General features: G+C 36.1%; 1 protein-coding gene across 1 annotated transcript in view; it reads right to left on the bottom strand.

The window, feature by feature from the left end:
• The window catches only part of LOC126370576 (limbic system-associated membrane protein-like), a 189,368-nt gene extending 170,280 nt beyond the window's left edge, over positions 1-19,088 (bottom strand). Inside the window, exon 1 of the mRNA XM_050015522.1 lies at positions 18,951-19,088. The gene's annotated coding sequence lies outside the window, so the exon portion shown is untranslated. The remainder of the gene's footprint in view (positions 1-18,950) is intronic.
• Positions 19,089-20,940: the final 1,852 nt, after the last annotated feature.

A 20,940-nucleotide genomic window follows, 5' to 3' on the forward strand; every position in this document is an offset into this window, starting at 1 on the left:
CGTCTCCAATTTGGTCAATGTACGTCCTTCTACATAATACTGTTATTACATCCATACATACAATATACTCTTATTATCTCCCGCATGGTGGTCAGAGCTCGAAGTAAATACATCAATTGAAGACAGCTTTACCTCTAATGACGCAGCCATTTTGTAATCGGCGAAAACAGTTAAAGACGATTTATACCGTGACAGATTCCCAGCACATCGACGTCGCTTTTACGGCACGGGAGTGCCCCCGCCAAGCAAAGCGAGTTAGAATCTTAGAGCCAAGATTCTAAGCCATAAGATCAGATAACTTTTTGACATTGTAATCAATATGATACGATCTCGTCTTAGCCACACTCTACATGACAATATTTTTGTTTAGATTTTATTTACAACAGGAAGTTAGCCGAGTTGCAATGTGATCAAAATGTATATTATGATTGACATAAGGTCACAAGAGCAGAAAGCTCAGTGAGATGTGGGTACTTAGATCATCTTTCGGTGGATGGTACCTCTGTCTACCATATTGGGGCATGCTATAATATCGTCACTGGAAAGGCAAAATTACGTAAGCGCCAAAAGGCCATTTCGAGAAAAAGCCGTTTAAAGTTTCATTTTTTCGTTTTTTCATCATAACTTTTTACCCAATTATCCAATTTAGATGATGTCAATGTAAGGTTACATTGTTTTTTAATTTTCTATGTCCAGCAATACATATCATAACTGTTGGATTGCTATTTTAGGATATAGTGGCGCTTACGTAAAAATGACTTCAGTTTACAGTAAAGCAAATTTACTTAACCGCCATCTGGTTAAAATATTATTTGGAAGCAAAATTACTTACAGCTCTTACGACAATGCATACGAGAACGACAATATTTCTTTAAATATAATAATACTGTAATGTTAGCGGAGTAAAAGTTACTGTAACGACTTTTACACATCTGCTCTCATTATGTAAAAATTTCCTAAAAAGTGATCGATTGATTATGTCAGTTCACCAAAAATTCTTTAAAGTAAGTTTTTGTAATATCTTACATGGGTAAAAAGATGTAAGAGACAAATAATTATTCTTAATACCTCCTTAAACTACTTATTACTTCAATTGATTTATAAAAATGGCTATTAAAATACCGAAGTGCCAGAAATAAAGTTTCATAAAATATAAATAATAGCGTACAACCCGTTATCTGTTTGTAAAAGTTTCTTTTTAACACTTTCAAAGACAGAACGTATACGGACGTTCCGATTCCAAGGTGCCATACTACCTATTATGAACCACCAATGACCCATGGTTTCTGTCCGTGAAAGGGTTAAACGGTTTTATTTAGCTAAACCCGTACGGTATATTTGTATCAAAATTAGACATTGCAATTTAAGTACCTTCCTGTTGTCAGATTGATCTGAAATTTGGTACGCACCTTTAATTCCGATGTCAATACAATATAATAAAATCAATAACATTATAAATCTAAGATGGCAGCCGGTACATAATGGGGGATTACATATTTTTCCAAACCCCCTCAATATGGGTATCAAATGAAATAGCTACACAAGTAGAATACTGTGATTATGTCAAAATTTAAAATCCAAGATGGCCGCCGTTCCAAAATAGCGGACTAGGTACATATTTTTCCACAACCCCCTCAATATGGGTATCAAAGATAGGACTACACTAGTAGAATACTGTCATTATGTCAAAATTTCAAATCCAAGATGGACGATATTACAAAATGACTGAAAGAAGGATGTTGCCCTTAATTTTGTCATTGGCATCCACCGTCCATAATATGCAGGGCAGCACAGTGGATCGCTGGGTGGGGTCGCTCCGCGAAGCCTGTGAAATCCCCAGGAGGCTTCTGAGCTTCTGGAAGGAGATAGGTTGGCTTATGTAGTCAACAATTACACGCATAATGGGCCACCTTAGAGTCTAAATGCGGAAAACAGAGCCCAGTAACATAACATAACATATGCAGGGCAGCACAGTCGACCATGCAGTAGTATATTTGGGCTCAAAATTGTTTGAATTAGGACAAGCATACGTGGCTCTAAGTCGAGTCAAGTCTCTGGAAGGGTCAAGTCTTTTTAATTCCTCAATAATTTCTAATTCCTCAATAATTCCCCTTATGGTTTTTAAGAGTATTTACCACGAAGTTTAATACACTTTTCCATTCGCTCGAACCAGGTATTATTTAACATTTATTCCACTCCAAAGTAGAGGTGTTCAAAATGGCTGACTTGAAAGCGTTGGCCGCTTCTTCACCGCACTGGAACCTTTGACCGCGAAGAGTTTCTTTTTTAATTTTTGGAAATGTAAAGAAATCATTGGAGCTTAGGTCAGGACTGTATGGAGGATGGTCAAGAATTTCTACGTTTTCCTGCTTCAAATAATCGTTTGACGAGCGGTGTGTGAGCTTGCGTTGTCATGGTGCAGCATCCTGCACTCCTGCGCATCATCATGCGTCGCTTTGGGTTATATTTTCGAAGTTCGGCGATGACTTGTGGTATACCAATCCGAATTAACCGTCCTACGATCTTCAAGTGCAATTGTCGCAACATGACCGATTTTCTCCAAGAAGGTAGCCACCATCTTCTTTGAAGTGCTTCGAGAGCGAACAACTTTAGTCGGCTTTGACTCGTTTTGGAAGACCCAAACTGTGGATTGTTGTTTGGAATCAGGATAATAGCATAAATCAAAGATTCGTCACCACTGACGATGTCGTACACGTGATTTGACTCTCCTCGGTTGAACCTCTGAAGAGTTTTCTTACACCATCTGACGCGGGCTACCTTATGATCGTCAGAAAATGCGGGATGCAACGGCAAACTAGTTTTCTCACACCAAGTGCCTCATGCAATATCGTTTAAATGGTTGTCCCTGAAATGCCTAATAACGCCTCTATTCTCGGTATGTCCTTAATCGACCTTACCTACCTCTCCGAGTAAACATCGTTGTTTCTTGCTCCGTTAAATAAAATAAAATTTTAGTGTTTATAGTGTGCTTTTCATCAAAAATCTTTGTTTATTGGACGGTTATATCAGTGAAAATACAGTGACATTTGGGTTTAAACGTAATTCTACGTATAAATCGACTTTCTATACAAAATTCCATTGGAATGCAGTGAAAAATACCGTCAATAACTCGTCAGTGCAAGTGCTTAATCGAAACGCGTAAGCGCCGTATTCTCCACGGCGCTTAAGACCTTTTTCTCACGGCCCTTATAATGTGCAGCTTGAATCAATAACAATAGGGTGGCATTAGTTTGGACTCCTACCATTATAATTTTATAAGTTATTATATTACCTATTTCTTTTGTTATAACTGGTGAATAACGAATATGCCTCTTAATCGGACACCGCCAACAGTATCTGCCCAGGAGGAAACCGATGACGTCACGACCCCGGATGTCCAACAATCCCCACATGTTACCATGAGAGCTGCTAAGAGACCAGCGTTTGGCTCTCCTAGCCCAAATACCGACTCAGCGGTAGCATCGGACGGACCGGTTACCTCGGGACAAGTTCGGGACATAGTACAAGAGGTTATTGGAAAGGTAATGAATGGGTTTATGAAACAATTCAACAATACTCTAAGGGATACTTTGAACACGGAACTTAAATCCATAAAGGATGACGTTCAGGAACTAACCAAAGCTGTTGACCATATGAGCAGTCAATATGATGATATTCTAAAGGAACAAGAAAGCGCAAAAGAGAAGATGAGAATACTTGAGTCAGAAAATCGTTCTTTAAAAGTGGCAGTGGATGATTTGAGGTCACGTTTTAATCAAATGGAACAACACGCCCGTTCTAACAATGCTGAAATTCAGTGTGTCCCAGAAAAGAAAAATGAGAATTTGTTGTCCATTATAACTAAACTAGGGGAAGTAGTAAACTGTCCTGTTTCTGGCCAAAACATTTCTCACTGCACCAGAATTGCGAAGTTGGACCCCGACTCCGGTCGTCCGCGGTCTATTGTGGTCCAGTTTTCAAACCCTAGGGTTCGTGATGAATTTTTAGCGTCGGTCATCAAGTTTAACAAAACGAAAAAAGGCGAAGAAAAACTAAACGCCTCTCATTTGGAAATCAGTGCCTCAAAAGATCCAATATACGTTACTGAACATCTCTCCGCTGCAAATAAACAATTACATGCGGCAGCCCGTCAAGTTAAAAAGGCGAAGAATTACCAATATCTATGGATTAAGAATGGAAGGATCTTCATGCGCAAAAATGAAACGTCGAACTATATACTTATCAAGGATAAGCATACTTTAGATAAACTTGAGTAGTAAAATTATTTTTATTTCATTACTTTGTAACAGTTTGTGCAGTGGAATTTTATATTTTCAAATTCGCGTCTCTAAACATTTATTACCAGAACGCTAGTGGTATGAAAACTAAAACGCACTCTTTCTACCGTAATGTCTGCTGTTCGAACTTTGATATAATTGTTATTACTGAAACTTGGCTGTGTAGTGACTACTATGATTCAGAGTTATTTAACGATAATTATACTGTCTATAGACGTGATAGGGAGACTACTGTGCACAGTGACATGGATGATGGTGGTGGCGTTATGATAGCAGTGTCTAATAAGTACCATTCCAAGCGAATTATTTCAGAAAACAATTTAACTGAAGATCTTTGGATAGCGATTGACTTAGAGGCACCAAATTCCAATAGCATAAAACAGCTTGCTATTTGTGCCGTGTACATTAGACCCCCTGTCTCAAAAACTACACTAAAAGATTTTTTTGAAAAATGTAATATGTTCTTTGATAAATGGGATTCTCCCGTATGTATTCTTGGTGACTTTAACTTGAGAAAAATCATATGGCCTGTTCTATACCAGACAGGGACAGTTCCTGATGTAACAGCTTTGGAACAGTCATTACTCAATTTTATTAATTTGAACCACTTAAAACAATATAATTTTATAGAAAATGACAGCGGTAGGTTCTTGGACCTTGTATTGACGGATGTACCCTCCTGTGTAGTCACTAAATCCATCGACATTTTAAGCAGGGTACATCCTCTACATCCCCCCCTTCATATAGTTCTTCCGTTGGAGGGCAAGGAGCAGCTTAATTATAATGACCACCCCCGCCTTAACTTTTGTAAAGCAGATTATTTTTTAATAAATAAATCTTTGGAGAATTATGATTGGTCAAATTTATTCGCAACAGCTAAAGACGTCAATGAAATGCTCTCAAGATTTTACACTTCTATTAATGAAACTATTCAAAATTTTGTTCCAATGACCAAACCTAAAAACAAACATTACCCTTTCTGGTACAGCAGAGCACTCATTAGGATTCTCGCCGAAAAGGAAAAGGTCCGCAGGCGATTAAAGAAATACGGCAATCCGAGAGATGCACTTGAGTTCAACCTTCTACGTTCGAGAAGTGAAAGAGTTGCTCTTTTAAATTATAATGACTATGTTAGATGTTTAGAAAGTAACATTACAAAAAATTGCAAATATTTCTGGTCTTTTATTAAGCAAAAGAGGGGAGGTAAGAGTAATTATCCTGTTACAATGAGTGATGGCAATACGTGTTGTTCTGATGGTGACGGAATCTGCAACTTGTTCGCTGGCCACTTCAGTTCGGTATATGAAGATGTCAACTCAGTAATTAATAATGACTCTCACAACAGCCCTAGTGTTGATGCAATAAATAGTGCTGATTGTTTCACAAATCTCTGTATTGGAGAATCTGAAGTTAAAAAGCGCTTTAAGTCCTTAGATAAATCCAAGGGTGCTGGGCCAGATGGAATTCCTCCATTATTTATATCAAATTGTGCTGACACACTAGCTGTGCCGTTAATTTTAATTTATAATTCTTCGCTAAGCTCTGGTATCTTCCCAACTGCATGGAAAATGGCAAAAGTTGTACCGATCTATAAATCTGGGGATGACGGACTAGTCGGAAATTACAGACCGATCTCAATTTTATCGGCTTTTGCTAAAGTACTGGAAGCTCTTGTTTGTCCACATATTCAAAATTACTTTAAACAGCATCTGTCTGATCACCAGCATGGTTTCACTAGAGGTCGATCAACTTGTACTAATTTAGCGTCTTTCGTAGAGACAGTTATTGGTCATATGGACTCAAATGCTGATGTTGACGTCATTTATACCGACTTCAGCAAGGCTTTCGATAAAGTTTCGCATAGTATTCTTGTTGATAAGTTGGCGAAGTACGGATTTAGTGGTTCTATGTTGCACTGGCTTAAATCTTACCTAAGCAATAGAAATTTCTACGTAGTAGTGAACGGATTTGCCTCTAATACATGTAAAATTACCTCCGGCGTCCCCCAAGGTTCCCATCTTGGTCCTATCCTTTTTAACATATTTATAAACGATATTCCAGATATATTTCAATTCTCAATGCCATTTTTGTATGCCGACGATCTTAAATTAGTTAAAAGAATTAATTCATTATCTGATGTTAATCTACTACAAAGTGATTTGAATAGATTAAATTTATGGTGCAAGTCGAATAGCATGTATCTTAATGCTAATAAATGTTTATTTATTAAATTCACACGTAGAATAAATTTATTTCGATCAGCTTATTTGCTAGAAGGGACCATTTTAAGTGAGGTAGAGTGTATAAAGGACCTGGGTGTGCTAATTGACAAAAAACTTACTTTTGTTCCGCATATTGAATCAACAGTTAACAAAGCGTCCAGGATGCTTGGTTTTGTTTTAAGGAATGGTAAAATTTTTCGTAATGTTCGTGTAAAAATACTTTTGTACAATAGCCTGGTTAGAAGTATACTTGAGTATGGGAGTGTGGTGTGGCGACCCCATTATGCGGTCAACTCATTGCATCTCGAACGTATCCAAAAACGTTTCTTGTGGCATTTATCTTTCTCTGCTGGAATTTCAAAAAAAATTAAATCATATGATAAAAGACTTGAACACTTTAAAATTAATTCCCTCTCAAAGCGAAGAGAAGTATTGGATATGGTTTTCTTGTACAAGATTATCCATAGCATGGTTGACTGCCCACAATTACTTGGTAGTATAAATTTTAAGATCCCATTTAGACTTCCAAGATATCGTGTAATGATTTTTCATCCACCGCGTCGCAGAACAGTACTGGGTTCCAACTCCCCCGTAGCTCGTATGTCTAAGCTTTATAATGACTGTTCCAAACATGTTGATATTTTCGCTGATACGCTGCCGGGTTTCAGAACCAAAGTTATAAAATTTCTTAGATCGGGGGTATAGTAGCATAGTAGAGAGAGTATACTCTTAATTGGTAATTCTATTTTACTATATTATATATTTAACTATACAGCTGGGCGTTCATCTAACTTTTTTTTGTCTAACTTTTTTTTTTAACTTTTTGTTTGTTTGTTATTTTTATTATTATTATTTTTTTTTTTTAATGTTTGAGGAGTGACAAACGATGTTTGTTATATTCTACCAAACATTATATTATTATATTCTTTTCTATTGCATGCGGTGCTCACCTGTAATTAGTTACGCAATTAGTTTTAAGTCTTTTGAAATGTAATTTATACATGTATTATTGTAGTAACTGTTGGTGTGCCTAATAAAATAAAATAAAATAAAAAATAAAATAAAATGTCACATGACGATTTTTGAGGATTAGTTGTCTCACAGCAACGATATTATCTTCAGTGAAGGCGGATGTCCACGCTCGAATTCTAAATACCAGCGTTCGATGGTTCGCAGACATGGCACTTCATCGTGGAATAGAGATTTTAACTGTTTGAAACACTGAAGTCGCAGTAGGCCTCTTCGAAAGTTATAGAAAATTTTTCTTTGTAAGATTCATTTTCTGACGTGACCTGACAGATTCAAACCAACGCTGTGACTAAACAATTGCATTAATCCTAATGCTTTCAATTGTTTTGATATTCGAAATTCCAACAAATTTGAATTTTAAGTTCTCAATTCAAAATTGGCGCTAAATATGCAAACGACTGAACTTAAAAAGTATAACAAAGTCGCTTTTTCTGTCCCTATATCCCTATGTACGCTTAAATCTTTAAAATTGCGCAACGGATTTTGATGCAATTTTCTTTAGTAGATAGAGTGATTCAAGAGGAAAGTTTATAGGTATGTATAATAACATCCAATAAATAGTGTAGAAATACTGTTATTTTTGAGGATTTTAATGTGATGTCGTAAATAATTTCATTTTTCCTCAGCATTGCATCCGAGCGAAGCCGGGTCGCTAATAAATTATAAAATCAATTCTAAAATAGTTTTACTTTTAGATCTATTGTTAAAAAATAACTTCCTGGGAAACTTACTGCTAGCCCACAAACTTTCTTAATAACAGCATAAAAATGCGAAGGCAAATTTACGTACACGCCTTACTTATTCTAAATACTGTAAGTCAAAATTACTTATTCGCCATTCACTGCATAAACATACTAAGACATTTTTTTCTTATACGCCTTACTTATTTTAAAAGCTGTAAATAAAAATGACTTATACATAGTCTATTTTTTATTTTCAGTAGTCCAAAATTACTAATAAAATGATACTTTTCAAACTATAGAATGCCAAATTTACTTAAAGTTAATATGTAGTTATTATATAGGAACACAATATTACTTATACACCAGTCACGAAAAAAACACCAAAATCTTGTCGTTTAAGAAACTGGAATTGAAAAAAGTCAACTATTTTTAAATTTACGTAAGCGCCAAAAAAGTGCTCGTATCGCAATGCTACCCAGACAGATCGACGCAGAATGAAACACTGATTCCGAATATATAAAAAACCCAAAATACCTATTTTGGCGCTTACGTAATTTTGCCTTTCCAGTGACGATATACTTTTATCACTGTCACTGTTGTTTTTGGAGATCGCTTGCAACTTGACTAACCCCCCCAGAACATTTTGTCGATAAAGGGCAACATTTCAAATAATATCGTCTATTTCTGCCTTAAAAGAAAAAACAAAAGAGACATTTCCATACTATCTCACTTGCAATATAAATGCATTCGTCGAAGTGTGACAGGGCCTGACCGCATGCAATTCGGTTGCAACCGCGATCTGCGGTTCAACCGTTGACAGAGAGAATATATTTTCACATTTCAAAATATGTCTGCTAGATTCTCTTTTTTGGGAAAGAGTTTATCGGCTTTAAGATTTTCATCTTCGTTTTTAACAGCCAAGTACAGAACGTGGAAGTTTTGGGGAAAATATAACTTGTTAGCACTGACATACTAAAACACATAGACTCACAATCGCTAAGGAGTTTTTTTAAGAAGACGTCTGAACTGTGTTGTACGTAAACATTAAGTTATGAAGATAACAAAAGTTAATTTCCTCAAATTAAGATGTATGAATGTTCAAATAAAGTGCAATATCGGTTGTCCAGTATAGTTACACGCTGACTCTTGTGACAATACGTTGTCGATTTGTTTTTTTTTCTTATTATTATTAAAAGATTTGAGTGCGTTTGACCACGATCCAGCCTGTCTAGAGCAGCGATATGGCCAAAGATGGAGCACGCAAACTCAAATATTACCTCTTCACTCTTGCCTTAAAATCCCCAAATTATATATGTCCAATATATTAATAGGAACATTGACGCAGGGAGAAAACAGCAGTTCGCATAATGAAGGAGGAAGCGAATCTGGCGGTTCGAAGAGGAGGAATTTCGACCACATATGCATGGAATCCCTCCCCGCGCCGTGTTGTCCGATGGTGGAAAGGTGCAAGTGGAATCAGGTCGTGGAATTCCTGAGCACACTCCGTTATACGAGGTCGATGCTTGTTTGGGCAGTTTTGGAGAAACAAAAACGATGAACTTCATCTTTAAACTAGACAGTAAGACATAAAGGAAGCTTGGGATAATAAATTACTGCACCAAAATATTCAAGACTTCTCTGGCAAAATTAGACGTAAAATTGTTTTTAGATTTATTTTTTATTTACATTTTATGTAAGTACTCCTGAGCACTGGCTAAACGATAATTTTAAAGGAAAACCCTTACAGATTCCCAAGCTTTTCAAAAGATGGCGCTAGTAGTATTTTAGAACGCGGCATCGAAGTTTTCACAAAGTAAAATCGCTACTCGAAACGCATACGATTTTGTATGATGAACTGTATAGGTAGCTGATAACTACCTACACTTTTTAGCCGGCAAGTTCTACGTGGTCACTTAAGTAGAAGGCCGTTGTAAATATAAAAAAAATATCGTCGCTAAATAGCGAAAACCACGTGTTCCTTTTTGTAAAATCACAATCAATCGGACATGTTGTTTATTAACAAAACATCGTAATGGACAAGCTAGTTTGAATCCAAATAAAAGGTCTACATTTTTACCCGGATCGAAATTAATTGAAAGAAATCCAGAATTCGCAGGACCTCCGGATTATAAGCCCAAGGCTCAACTACCGGACCACGGAGGCCGTTAGAGGTGTGGATTATTGCACAAAACTCCAATATTCCAGACTTTTATTTACACAAGATTCATAGATACAGAAACCTGATTACCCACTCGAAAACGTACAGGTCAGTAAAGCAAAATTATACCCGCACTCGAGAAGGGAAACCTAAGGGCCTGAAAGGGCCAGACCCTTTCATTCGACCCAATAGAGTAATTACCTAAGAAGGGCTCTTCGTGAAAACCTCTAATTTCAACCAATGAAAAATACAAAAAGGCCTTCCCATCCATTTGCCGCTCCTAAGTCAACATTTTTTATCCAATCATTATTTTTTTTAACACGGACAAATGAAATGGTACCTACGTAACTGGGTATTTGAATTCATTTTAAATTGTACGCAGTTGGACCAGTGAATGATTGAATTACATACTAAAAGTTTTTTTTTCTAGGAAGCCCTCCTAGAAAAAAACCACGCGGTGACGTCATAGACAATAATAGTATTTTATGCAACAGTTGTATAAGAAGGGTCAAAAAATGCGAGTGGCGTGAGTTGCAATAAGAGACGCCACGAGCATTTTTTGACCTAGTTATACAACGTTGCATACAATACTTTTTCTACGACGACGTCATTTTTCCTTTTTATTTTATACTTTTTAGTGTTTTGAAACGAAACACAAAAATTTTCCAATTTATTTTCCAACGCGCGGGAAAATGGCGGCAAATGTATACTTTTTTTATAGTATATCTATGGCACCAAACAAAGTAAAGGTGCCAGTTTCCAGGTCAAAAAAAAAAAACAACAACAATGCTTTTTTGGCGACATTATAGTACAGTTACACTTTGTAAACAATGCTTTTATAGGCCATAGAGCGTACACTTTTTCAAAGAGTTTAATTATGTATGTACTTATATTAGACTTTTTGGTTATTTAAATGCCAGATTAAAGTAGAGGAGTAGAAAAAGTAATATAATAATTATAATCATGAAACGTCAATATTGACAAAACTTCTTATTAGAACGTCCAAACAATGAGGTTACTATAGTAACATAAATTCGTCAAAAAAAAGTAGATGCCGGTAATACCTAGAAGGACCAATGATTTGTTACCTCAAATTATTGTTTTCTTTCCGAAATCAGCCCGTAGGTTGCAAATGGTCCTATTTCTAAATTCGCTGTCATATACCTCGAGCAAATTAACGCTCTTCTTACAAGACTTTTTTATATTTGAGAGAATGAATCGTCTAAAAGAGTGAGGGAAAACGCTAACCACTCCGGTAGTCATTTTGCGAGTTAGTATATTTTTCCTAAAATGACCAAGTATTGGCTCGACTATGTCTGATGATAAGCACAGAGAAGCCCTAATTACGGTAGCAATTGATAAGCAACGCAACGAACGACGAAGTCAATATAAGATCAAAGTAAAATTCTGTACCGTCGGTGAAAAGTAATACAACTCGAGTTGTATCACTTTTGAGTTATTAGCACACACTTCATGTTCGAAAAATTCTCTTTCTTTCTGTCTAATTCTCGTAACTGTAGCTATTATAAATACGGAGATAATTTTTGTGTAAAGTGATATAAGTACTGTTTGTGAAGGATTCATGCTGTTATAACACGTGTAACATAATTCATCTTAACTTGCATCAAAGTGAAATGAAGATTTTCATTAAATATTTTGGTGTAAGTAAATGCAACTCAAGATATATTAAAATACACGCCATGCTTGAATTCTCACGGTCCGTGTTTAATGATATAATTTTAGTTGTAACATCAAACACCAAATTTATTTTTTCGTGAAAAGTAATATAAATTAATATATATCAAAATATTTCAGAAAATACGATCTTGGATATCAATAACATGTCGTGTATAATGATACATACAAGTTCGATTCTATGCGCCACCAGTGTGTATCTTAGGGTAACCTCCGCATAAACCTGTCTATGGGAAGCCATTTTGTCTAGAGCCACAGCAAACCATATCTGATCCGCATTGCGAATGGGTATAGGTTACGTTAGTACTTCAGACCAAACCGTGTTTTTTCTCTTTCTGTTATAACCGCCTTGTAGTACTTAATAATAGTACCTCAATAAGTTGTGAGTCCTGATCATGGCGTCGATATCACCATGGCAGGGTTAGTCAAGAGGTATTTGAGATTTGTCATAACTGTCATTAGTCTCCTTCCCTTAGCTCGAAGCATAGCTGTTTTACATAGTTTTCTTGATTACATGCAGGTTAAGCGGTGGCAGATTGAACGCTGCTTTCATTGCTAAGGAGGTTGTAGACGTGAAATAATAGCTCCAAATATTATCAAGCGCCAATTAATATGCAAGCCATTCAATACACGCTGGTTAGATCTTTGATGCAAGCGCCGGTAGTGGTATTTTTGAACCTACACAGCAGTAGATGATCGTACATACTTTTGGGCTTAAGGTCCCACTGGGATCCAGCTTGGCATCGGCAGCATCGGGATCTGCCACATCTTCTCAAGAGAAGATTACCAGTTTCTCAAACGCGTTGAATGGTGTAAATAATTGGTCGAGCTTTCTCGTCTTTATAAAGGGAACAACTACTCTGAACTCTGTGCACCACCGTTAAATTGTTTTTTCTGTATTTTGATTATATAAGAGAGAATTACGCACAGGACCGTGAAAAATGGAAAGAGGAAGGGGAGGCCTTTGCCCAGCAGTGGGATCTTGTAGGATAAATTAGATTAGAATAAATAATTGGCAACACCACGGGCACAACCCCTTAATTAAACCAGGTCACAAAGTTTGTAGAAATCCCAGGAGGTATTTGAGCTTCTGAAAGGAGCTGGTTGGCTTACATAGTCAACAAAAGCACGCATAATGGACCACTTGCGTTTATGCGGAAAACTGAGCCCATTAAAGTAAAGTAACATTAGATATGGGACATTTGTCCATACATGTTGTGCCGACCCCAACTAGAGTGGGATAAAGGCAGGAGGATGATGATGATATAGTGGGAAGTTGCCCACTTCACAATAGTGATCCATACGCGAGGATACGCGGAACGTGTGCTTACGTCTAAAGTTTTGTGGAAACGAACTCATTTAGCTTACCCATAACAGACCATGGTAAAGGTGATAAGACCTACCCTGAGGATAGCCCTGTGTAACCTATAGGTTTGAAGGTGAATCAATGATCTTCATTTTCTCTACCTATTCTTATCGTCAACATTGATTCGACTCCGTTTATGGTTCTGTCAATGTTGCGGTTGCCATTAGACCGGGAATTTTGATAATTCGAAGTATTGAATTATCAAAACCTCTGTGGAAATGCGCCCTTCGATCGCCGGGCAAGCTTTGCTCATTTTCTTCGTGATACATGTATACTTTAGGAGATTTTGATTGTGGAATGAGTTGTAATCTTTTAAATAGTTTCAGCAGGAATGAAGTAACACTTACCAGTTTGTGTGATTTTGGTTTAAAAGTACGTAGGTACATCACTTTTATCTCCAGGCCGTGCTGCCAGGCTAGCCCGAAACATTCCTTATGACCAGTCTTAATATGATTCCTCTTACCTTTATTTGTTAGGGGTGGAAATATTATCATAATTGAATTTGTAAGATGAACCAACAATGGTTTTGATTAGGGGCGTAGTGTGGTGGACAAAATGTGTTTGTAGCGGGCAGCAGTGGTGGTTTTGACCGGTTATTTATGAGTTTTGAGAGTAAAATCATAACAAAATATTTTATTATCGCCACCTTACACTATATATACGTGTACCATCTTTATATGTATTTATTACTAGAAATTCGTAAAAACATGTATCATTTTACACAATAAAACCGAAAAAATAAATCAAGTTATACCACTTGACACAAATTCGTTATAGTTTATCGTTTGTGTCAATTGATATAAGTTACGTTTCTTTACTTTTTAAAGAAAATAAATAAAATTTTGCCTTTCTACAACTTCATAAAATAAACTTTCTTCCAAGACATTTTGTTTTATGTACAATAAGACTGTAAAATTATTAATTGAAAATATGATATATCAACGATGACTTTTGTATAGTTATCTGTGTAAAAAGGTATATGTAGACTTGTATCAATTTACACAGTATAAAAGTTGGTGTCAACTGATACATGTAATTTATTTTGATCCTCTACCATTTCTGTTTAGGTTCTAAATATAACTAAATATTAGAAAAGAAACCTTCTATCATCACCTATCGACACATCTAACTTCTGTTCCATTATTCCTTATAAGTCACGAGCTAGAATATTTTTAACTTTAAACTCGATTTTCTCAAAACTTCAATTTTGGACTTGTATTACTTTTCACCGACGGTACAGAATTATATCTAGTCAAAGTAAAATTATATAAAGGCAATTGCGCCTTTATAACTTTTACATTTCTTGCATAAACAATATTCAACAAATCAATTACAAATTATGTTTGGATCACAAACAAGAAAAACATATTCAAAAACTGCCAGAAAAAAATTGTCGCAATAATATATCATGATCCAGTTTAGGACTTAGGTTTGAATATTATAATGATTTTAGTGACTTAAAATGGTTGCAACCATTTTTTGATACGAACAAACAGCCAGTTGTCTGGTCTTCTGATTAAGTACTTGCTTATCGATCTGCCCACATTGCCGACGACGAGGTAAGCAACGTAGGCGCAGACTGTAAGCTAGTGACAGACAACTCAAATCACCTTGTGTGGGATGTGGGTCGATGACATTTTCCCTCTAATTGAAGCAGCTTGCAAGACTATACTTACATTATTCTCATTTATATAATATTCAACGTTATTTATTATTGAAGGTAAAGTAGTCGATAGTATTTTTTTACGATTCATTCGTCAATAATGGAGGAAATAGTACCTAAAACTATTTCTTAGAAACTTATGCCACGCACCACCAAGGTAATGCGTGGGTGTGGGTCTGACAGTGTGTTCTTTTAATTATTTCACTGGTTATTTTACTAATTGGTGCCAGACAGACAATAAGGCCAAATCAATATTAGTTAGAACTTTAAACCGAAACCTGTTGAAGTATGTAATTCATTTAATTACACTTTATTTAATGTAATTATTGCAATGCTTTGCACAAAAATGAAAAAAATATATTAACTTTTGATACACAGTCCTAAGATGGACATGATGAACTAATCAAATAAATAATATGGTAATCAACCCATTGCCCTTATGGTCCTTCATGTTTCAGCTCAGCGTAGAAGCGAATAAGGATTCCATCTTTCCTCTTGAAATACAGAACCCTAAAAACAGATCGAGCTCGTCACGCAGACGTCGCGTACAAGCGGTGAAGTGTAAGGAAAAATGACACTTAAGTAGGATATGTTGAGTTCGTGAGTTCGTTCAAGAGTTCTAATTGAGTTCTCATCATCCCTCTTTGTTAAGAGCTTTTACTTTGTTTGTTTTGGAAAGTCTTTACTGAGTTACCAACTTTTTATCTGCCGATGAAGCTTGGAGTCCCGAAGTTTGTAGGAAACGAAAAAGAACGTTATCTTTATAAGTCACAGCTTTACATGTTGAATTGTTCGACAGTGATGGATACAGTGTAGATGGTTACTCGCAACAGGCTCTAGCAAGAAGGCTTCATATTATTATGTTCTGTCTGAACATCCTTGTATCTGAGGAACTGGCCACCGCGTTTCCATTTACCATTTTGGAGTTCAGAATAAAAATGCTCTTTGCCACTATCTAGTCAGACATTTGAAACAGGTACCCACACCACCGCAGCTGACGACGCATCAGATAGACTTCAATTCCGCAGACATTAACTCATCGTAGTACCTCGGTGTTCCTAACATGATCCGTCCTAGAGATGTGCGTAATGTCGCGGAGACATTTTCAATAGCATCTATCGACTGTGCGCCAATTTGTCACAATATCAAGGTTAGGTTAAGGCATACCCCGGACACTTCATACAAACAACCTCGTTTTACACAGACACCACACGTCGACATTATCAACATGTGCAACTGTGTGTGTGACGTCAGAGGGCTGCCAATTACAATACCTTATTTAACCGCTACTACTTACTTAGGTAGGTAGTACTACTTACGAAAGATGCTTTTATAATAATCAGTTAATATTCACAATGAAGGTTCAAAATATGAATAAATAAGCTTTACACTTGACTTAATATCACTGACCTAATTAATTGCATTTAAATATTTTTTACACTTAGCCTACGTTAAATTTTATTGCAAATTATTAGCATGTTTTGGTGAACAATCACCAATATTAATATAGGCGCCGCGCAGGCGTCTCCAGCTGGGGCAATTATTACGAGATCAAATACTCGAATCAGACGAAGGAACATCAGCGTCCGATTTCAAAACTCGAACACATAAACTAAATTGATAAAAAATAAAAACAACGGTCCGCGCGCAGCATTCACGATTCAAGTCTAAACTACGTTCGAGGGGAGTCGAGGTAAACCTAGCTCATCCGCTGGTGGGGGGCGGAGAGTTGCCGTTCTATACGTAGTATTATTCCTTATTCTATGGTTAAGGTATTTATTGTACATAGCCTCTTTAGTAAGTAAGTACTAACATTTTTTTTTATTGTATATCTTAATAAGGTTCATTGTACATGTCCGTCCATCTTGCGACTACCAGGTCATTATAATACGTCATCAATTATATAAGAACCTATCATTGTACCAATCAATACTACAAATAGTTATTATAGTAATGAGAAATCCTTCACAAAGCAACTAATTCAAATAAAACCTACTACATTATTGAAGAGCCCTTAAATGACTAATGATCAAAAAATATAGCTAACTTGTGTAGGTTATATTTTTTGATCATATATATAACCACCTATCTAATCTTTTTTTTGTTACCAATAGTTTATTTATTATTTATTTATTTATTCAATTCAACATGGAATATTTACTACTTACTTATTTAATGTACTTATTTTGCGCTAAGTTAGGACTACGCTCTCCTTTCTCCTCCTTTTGCTATGTGGTCCAGGGTCCATAATGATATTTATTTTATAAATTTCTGACTATAATTGTATGTCAATTATATAAACAAATAGACTCTCAGTAGCTAATGATTTATTCTAAAAACGCGTTCCTAAAACCGTATTTTAAATACGTACTTATACATTATATATACAGGGTGTTAGTGACATCGTAACGAAAACTTTGAGGGGTGGTTCAGGCCATGATTCTGAGTTGATATCAAGTAGAAATTTCCGTCGCAAAAGTATGGATTGGAAAATAATTAAAAAGAAAAGAAAAATTTTCATGAATTTTTTGACACGAAATTCCACTTGATATCAACTCAGAATCATGGTCTGAACCATCCCCCTCAGTATTCGTTACGGTGTCACTAACACCCATACCTACTTATATGGCTACCGTATGTACTTGTACGGGGTGTAAGTGTCATCGTAACGAATACTGAGAGGGATGATTCATCTGATTATTCTGAGTTAATATCAAGTGGAATTTTCCATCGCAAAAGTATAGAATTGAAAATATTTAAAAAAAAACTAAAAAAAAATCATGAATTTTGCGACGGAAAATTCCACTTGATTTTAACTCAGAATCATGGTCTGAATCAACCCCCTCAGTATTCGTTACGATGTCACTAACACCCAGTATAGTATAATGGCCTAACTCGGAAGGTCTCGCAGAATACCAGCGTCGTGGCTCACGCCGCGACTTATGCTGGGCGAGGTCCTCTTATTCTGGACACCACCGCAGATGATCGGGCCGTCCGCGTCATTGCGTTGCATCTATGAATACTTACTTATTGTACTTACTGTACACTTACATAAACTTATTGTACTTACAAAAAAAAGTTTTCATCTCCTTCGTGCTTCGGAAGGCACGTTAAGCCGTTAGTCCCGGCTGCATTAGCAGTCGTTAATAACCATCAAACCGCACTGGGCCCGAGTAATGGTTTAAGGCCCGATCTCCCTATGCATCCATAGGGAAGGCCCGTGCCCCAGCAGTGGGACGTTAATGGGCTGATGATGATGATGATGATTGTACTTACTGTTATTATTAAATAATAATAAGTGTATGCAATTTCGCCGTCTTATAAAATAATCACACCGGACTTGCACCAATTCGATTACGGGGTTCGAACAAGCGCTTCCCGTTTGCCAAGTAAGCTGAGCAAAGCGAAGCTTAGGTAACACACAGCCCCACAGTGACTTGCTAGAATATTGTTGTCAATGCGCTGTTGGACAGATTTCTGACTATAAGTCATTAATAACTTAGTTCTGATACTCGTGGTACTAATAAAAGTTGTAATAATTATGGAAATTGCGTTACTTATAATTATGATGCAGCTGCGTACGCCATCTTTTGAATATTTAAGAAATATATATTTTTTTATAAAAGAAATAAATATACATTACCGACTAAAGTTTTGCGTAATATAACGTCTATGTAAAAGAGTAAATAATATAATAAATAATAATATAAAAAATATTTTCAAATTTCATCTTTCTTTTGTGATATTTACTTGATAACGCAAATTAATGAATGGAGCATTACTTTTTACCTTTAACACCTATAAATAAAAAGAAATAAAAGCTTACTCAGACTTACCTTGACATGTGACACATTATACGGTTTTTATTCGACGCTTACAAATCCCACATATAATATGCTTGTCACTTTAACGCCTTATTATTTACCTTCAAACACTTATTTACAACCTTTATAATGCCACTGAATTAAATAAACACAGAAGCTGATAACATTGCATGTATTTACATGTATTTTTGTGAAGCCGGTGTGAATGCATTGTTTATTTGCCGTACGAAAATTGCGTAGGGGCTCCGTAGACTCGTAGCAACGCTACGACTGCTCGTAGCGGACTGGCTACGAATATGCACAAAATACTAAAGGTCTCTAAAAATAAGCTATTAATTTTAATAGACATATTAATATTATTACATCTAATTCATTAAATGATTTTGTTTTAGGTACAGTGATATGAATACTTGTTGATTGCATTAAATTAAAATGAAGATAACATTTGAGTTAGGTAGCGCCATCTATCGAAATTTCAAGCAAAGCACTGCGAACAAGCTGCACTGTTCTGTGTCCATATATGCGAAGCCAGGTAAAATATATTATATAACATTATTGTAAGCGTCAAAATTGCTGGTCAAAGAAAAACATTATTGTTGAGAATACATCATAGCATTTTTGTTCTGTATTTATAGCAACAGGTTTAATAGATTAGTCTACTCCCTTAGAAAAATAAGCGCTGTGTGTGTGGATTTGAGACCTGGCTCGGATTTTTAATCACTGGAGAGTTTTAATTCAGATTTGGAACTTAGATAATAGATATCACGTGGTTCCCATGAAGTGTGTCCGGTTAATGGCAGTAGGCTCGCTGGTGTTAAGATATAGCTGGTGAGGAGTGTACGGTACTAAGTGCACCGAACTTGTGTTTATTGGATTGAAGCACTTCTTCTCCTTCAATCGTGTGGGTTGTGAGGTGAATAACCAACCTCATCAACCCTGGTGTCAGGGTTATTATTGAGCCGCCAAAGGCCCCTGGCATGGCTCATGTAACGATTACTCACTTACATCAGTAAGTAACCGGGACCACCGACTTAACGTGCCCTCCGAAGCACGGATTATCTTACTTTCAGACAATCAAATCAAATATACTTTATTGCACAGAACTACATATCCATCTATTTTATCTATCTATCTACATAACAACCATCAACAACAGTATAAGTCTGTATCTACAATCAGGTGATCAGCCTGTTATGTTCTAACCAAATTGTAGCACTGTTGTGGGTCCACTAATGCTCTACTTTAGAAAGAAAGAAAGAAAGAAGAAAGAAAAAAAATATTGTTAAGTACTGATAATAATTAATTTATTAATAATTAAATTGAGGAACACAATTTCATCGTTATATCGTTGGTAGCAGAGAGAGGGAATTGCCATATTAAAATATTACAAAAAAATAAATTTGTTGGGTGTCCAACATGGAGTGGATGTATATAAAGCTATACACCTCTGTACTTTCTAAGATACATGCATGTGCTGCGTGTACTGTTCACTAAAATAACTGTGACTTGCGCACGTCACATAGTCTCAAAGGAAAAGCATCTTGGTAGACAGATAGACAGACACCGGACAGGCATGTAAATGTTCCATTTTCCGGATGTTTCCAGAATTTTACGAAACATTACATATTTATACACGAACAGCACAATGTGATATAGAACCTATTACATGTTTAACAGGAAAATGGTTAAAATAACATAATATTTTTATTATTTTTTAATGTTGAACACATTTTACATAATGATACAATTGAAACGCATTGCTAAACCTTGCAGGTTTGTCTCAATGCAATATTCCGCTATTGTTACAGTTTGTACTTCGGAAGTATACTACTAATTAATGACACTATTGAATAAATAAAGTATATACTTAAGTCAAACGCATTCATGGACGAAAGAACCGGTAGAATAGGTAATTCGCCACAAGTGAGGCGCATCATACCTACGTATGAGCGGGCGATTCCGAGAAACTGGCAAGGAGCAAAAAAGTAAACAATATAGTAAA

Source organism: Pectinophora gossypiella, chromosome 11 (assembly GCF_024362695.1).
Source record: "Pectinophora gossypiella chromosome 11, ilPecGoss1.1, whole genome shotgun sequence".
In the NCBI taxonomy this organism is placed as follows: Eukaryota; Metazoa; Arthropoda; class Insecta; order Lepidoptera; family Gelechiidae; genus Pectinophora; species Pectinophora gossypiella.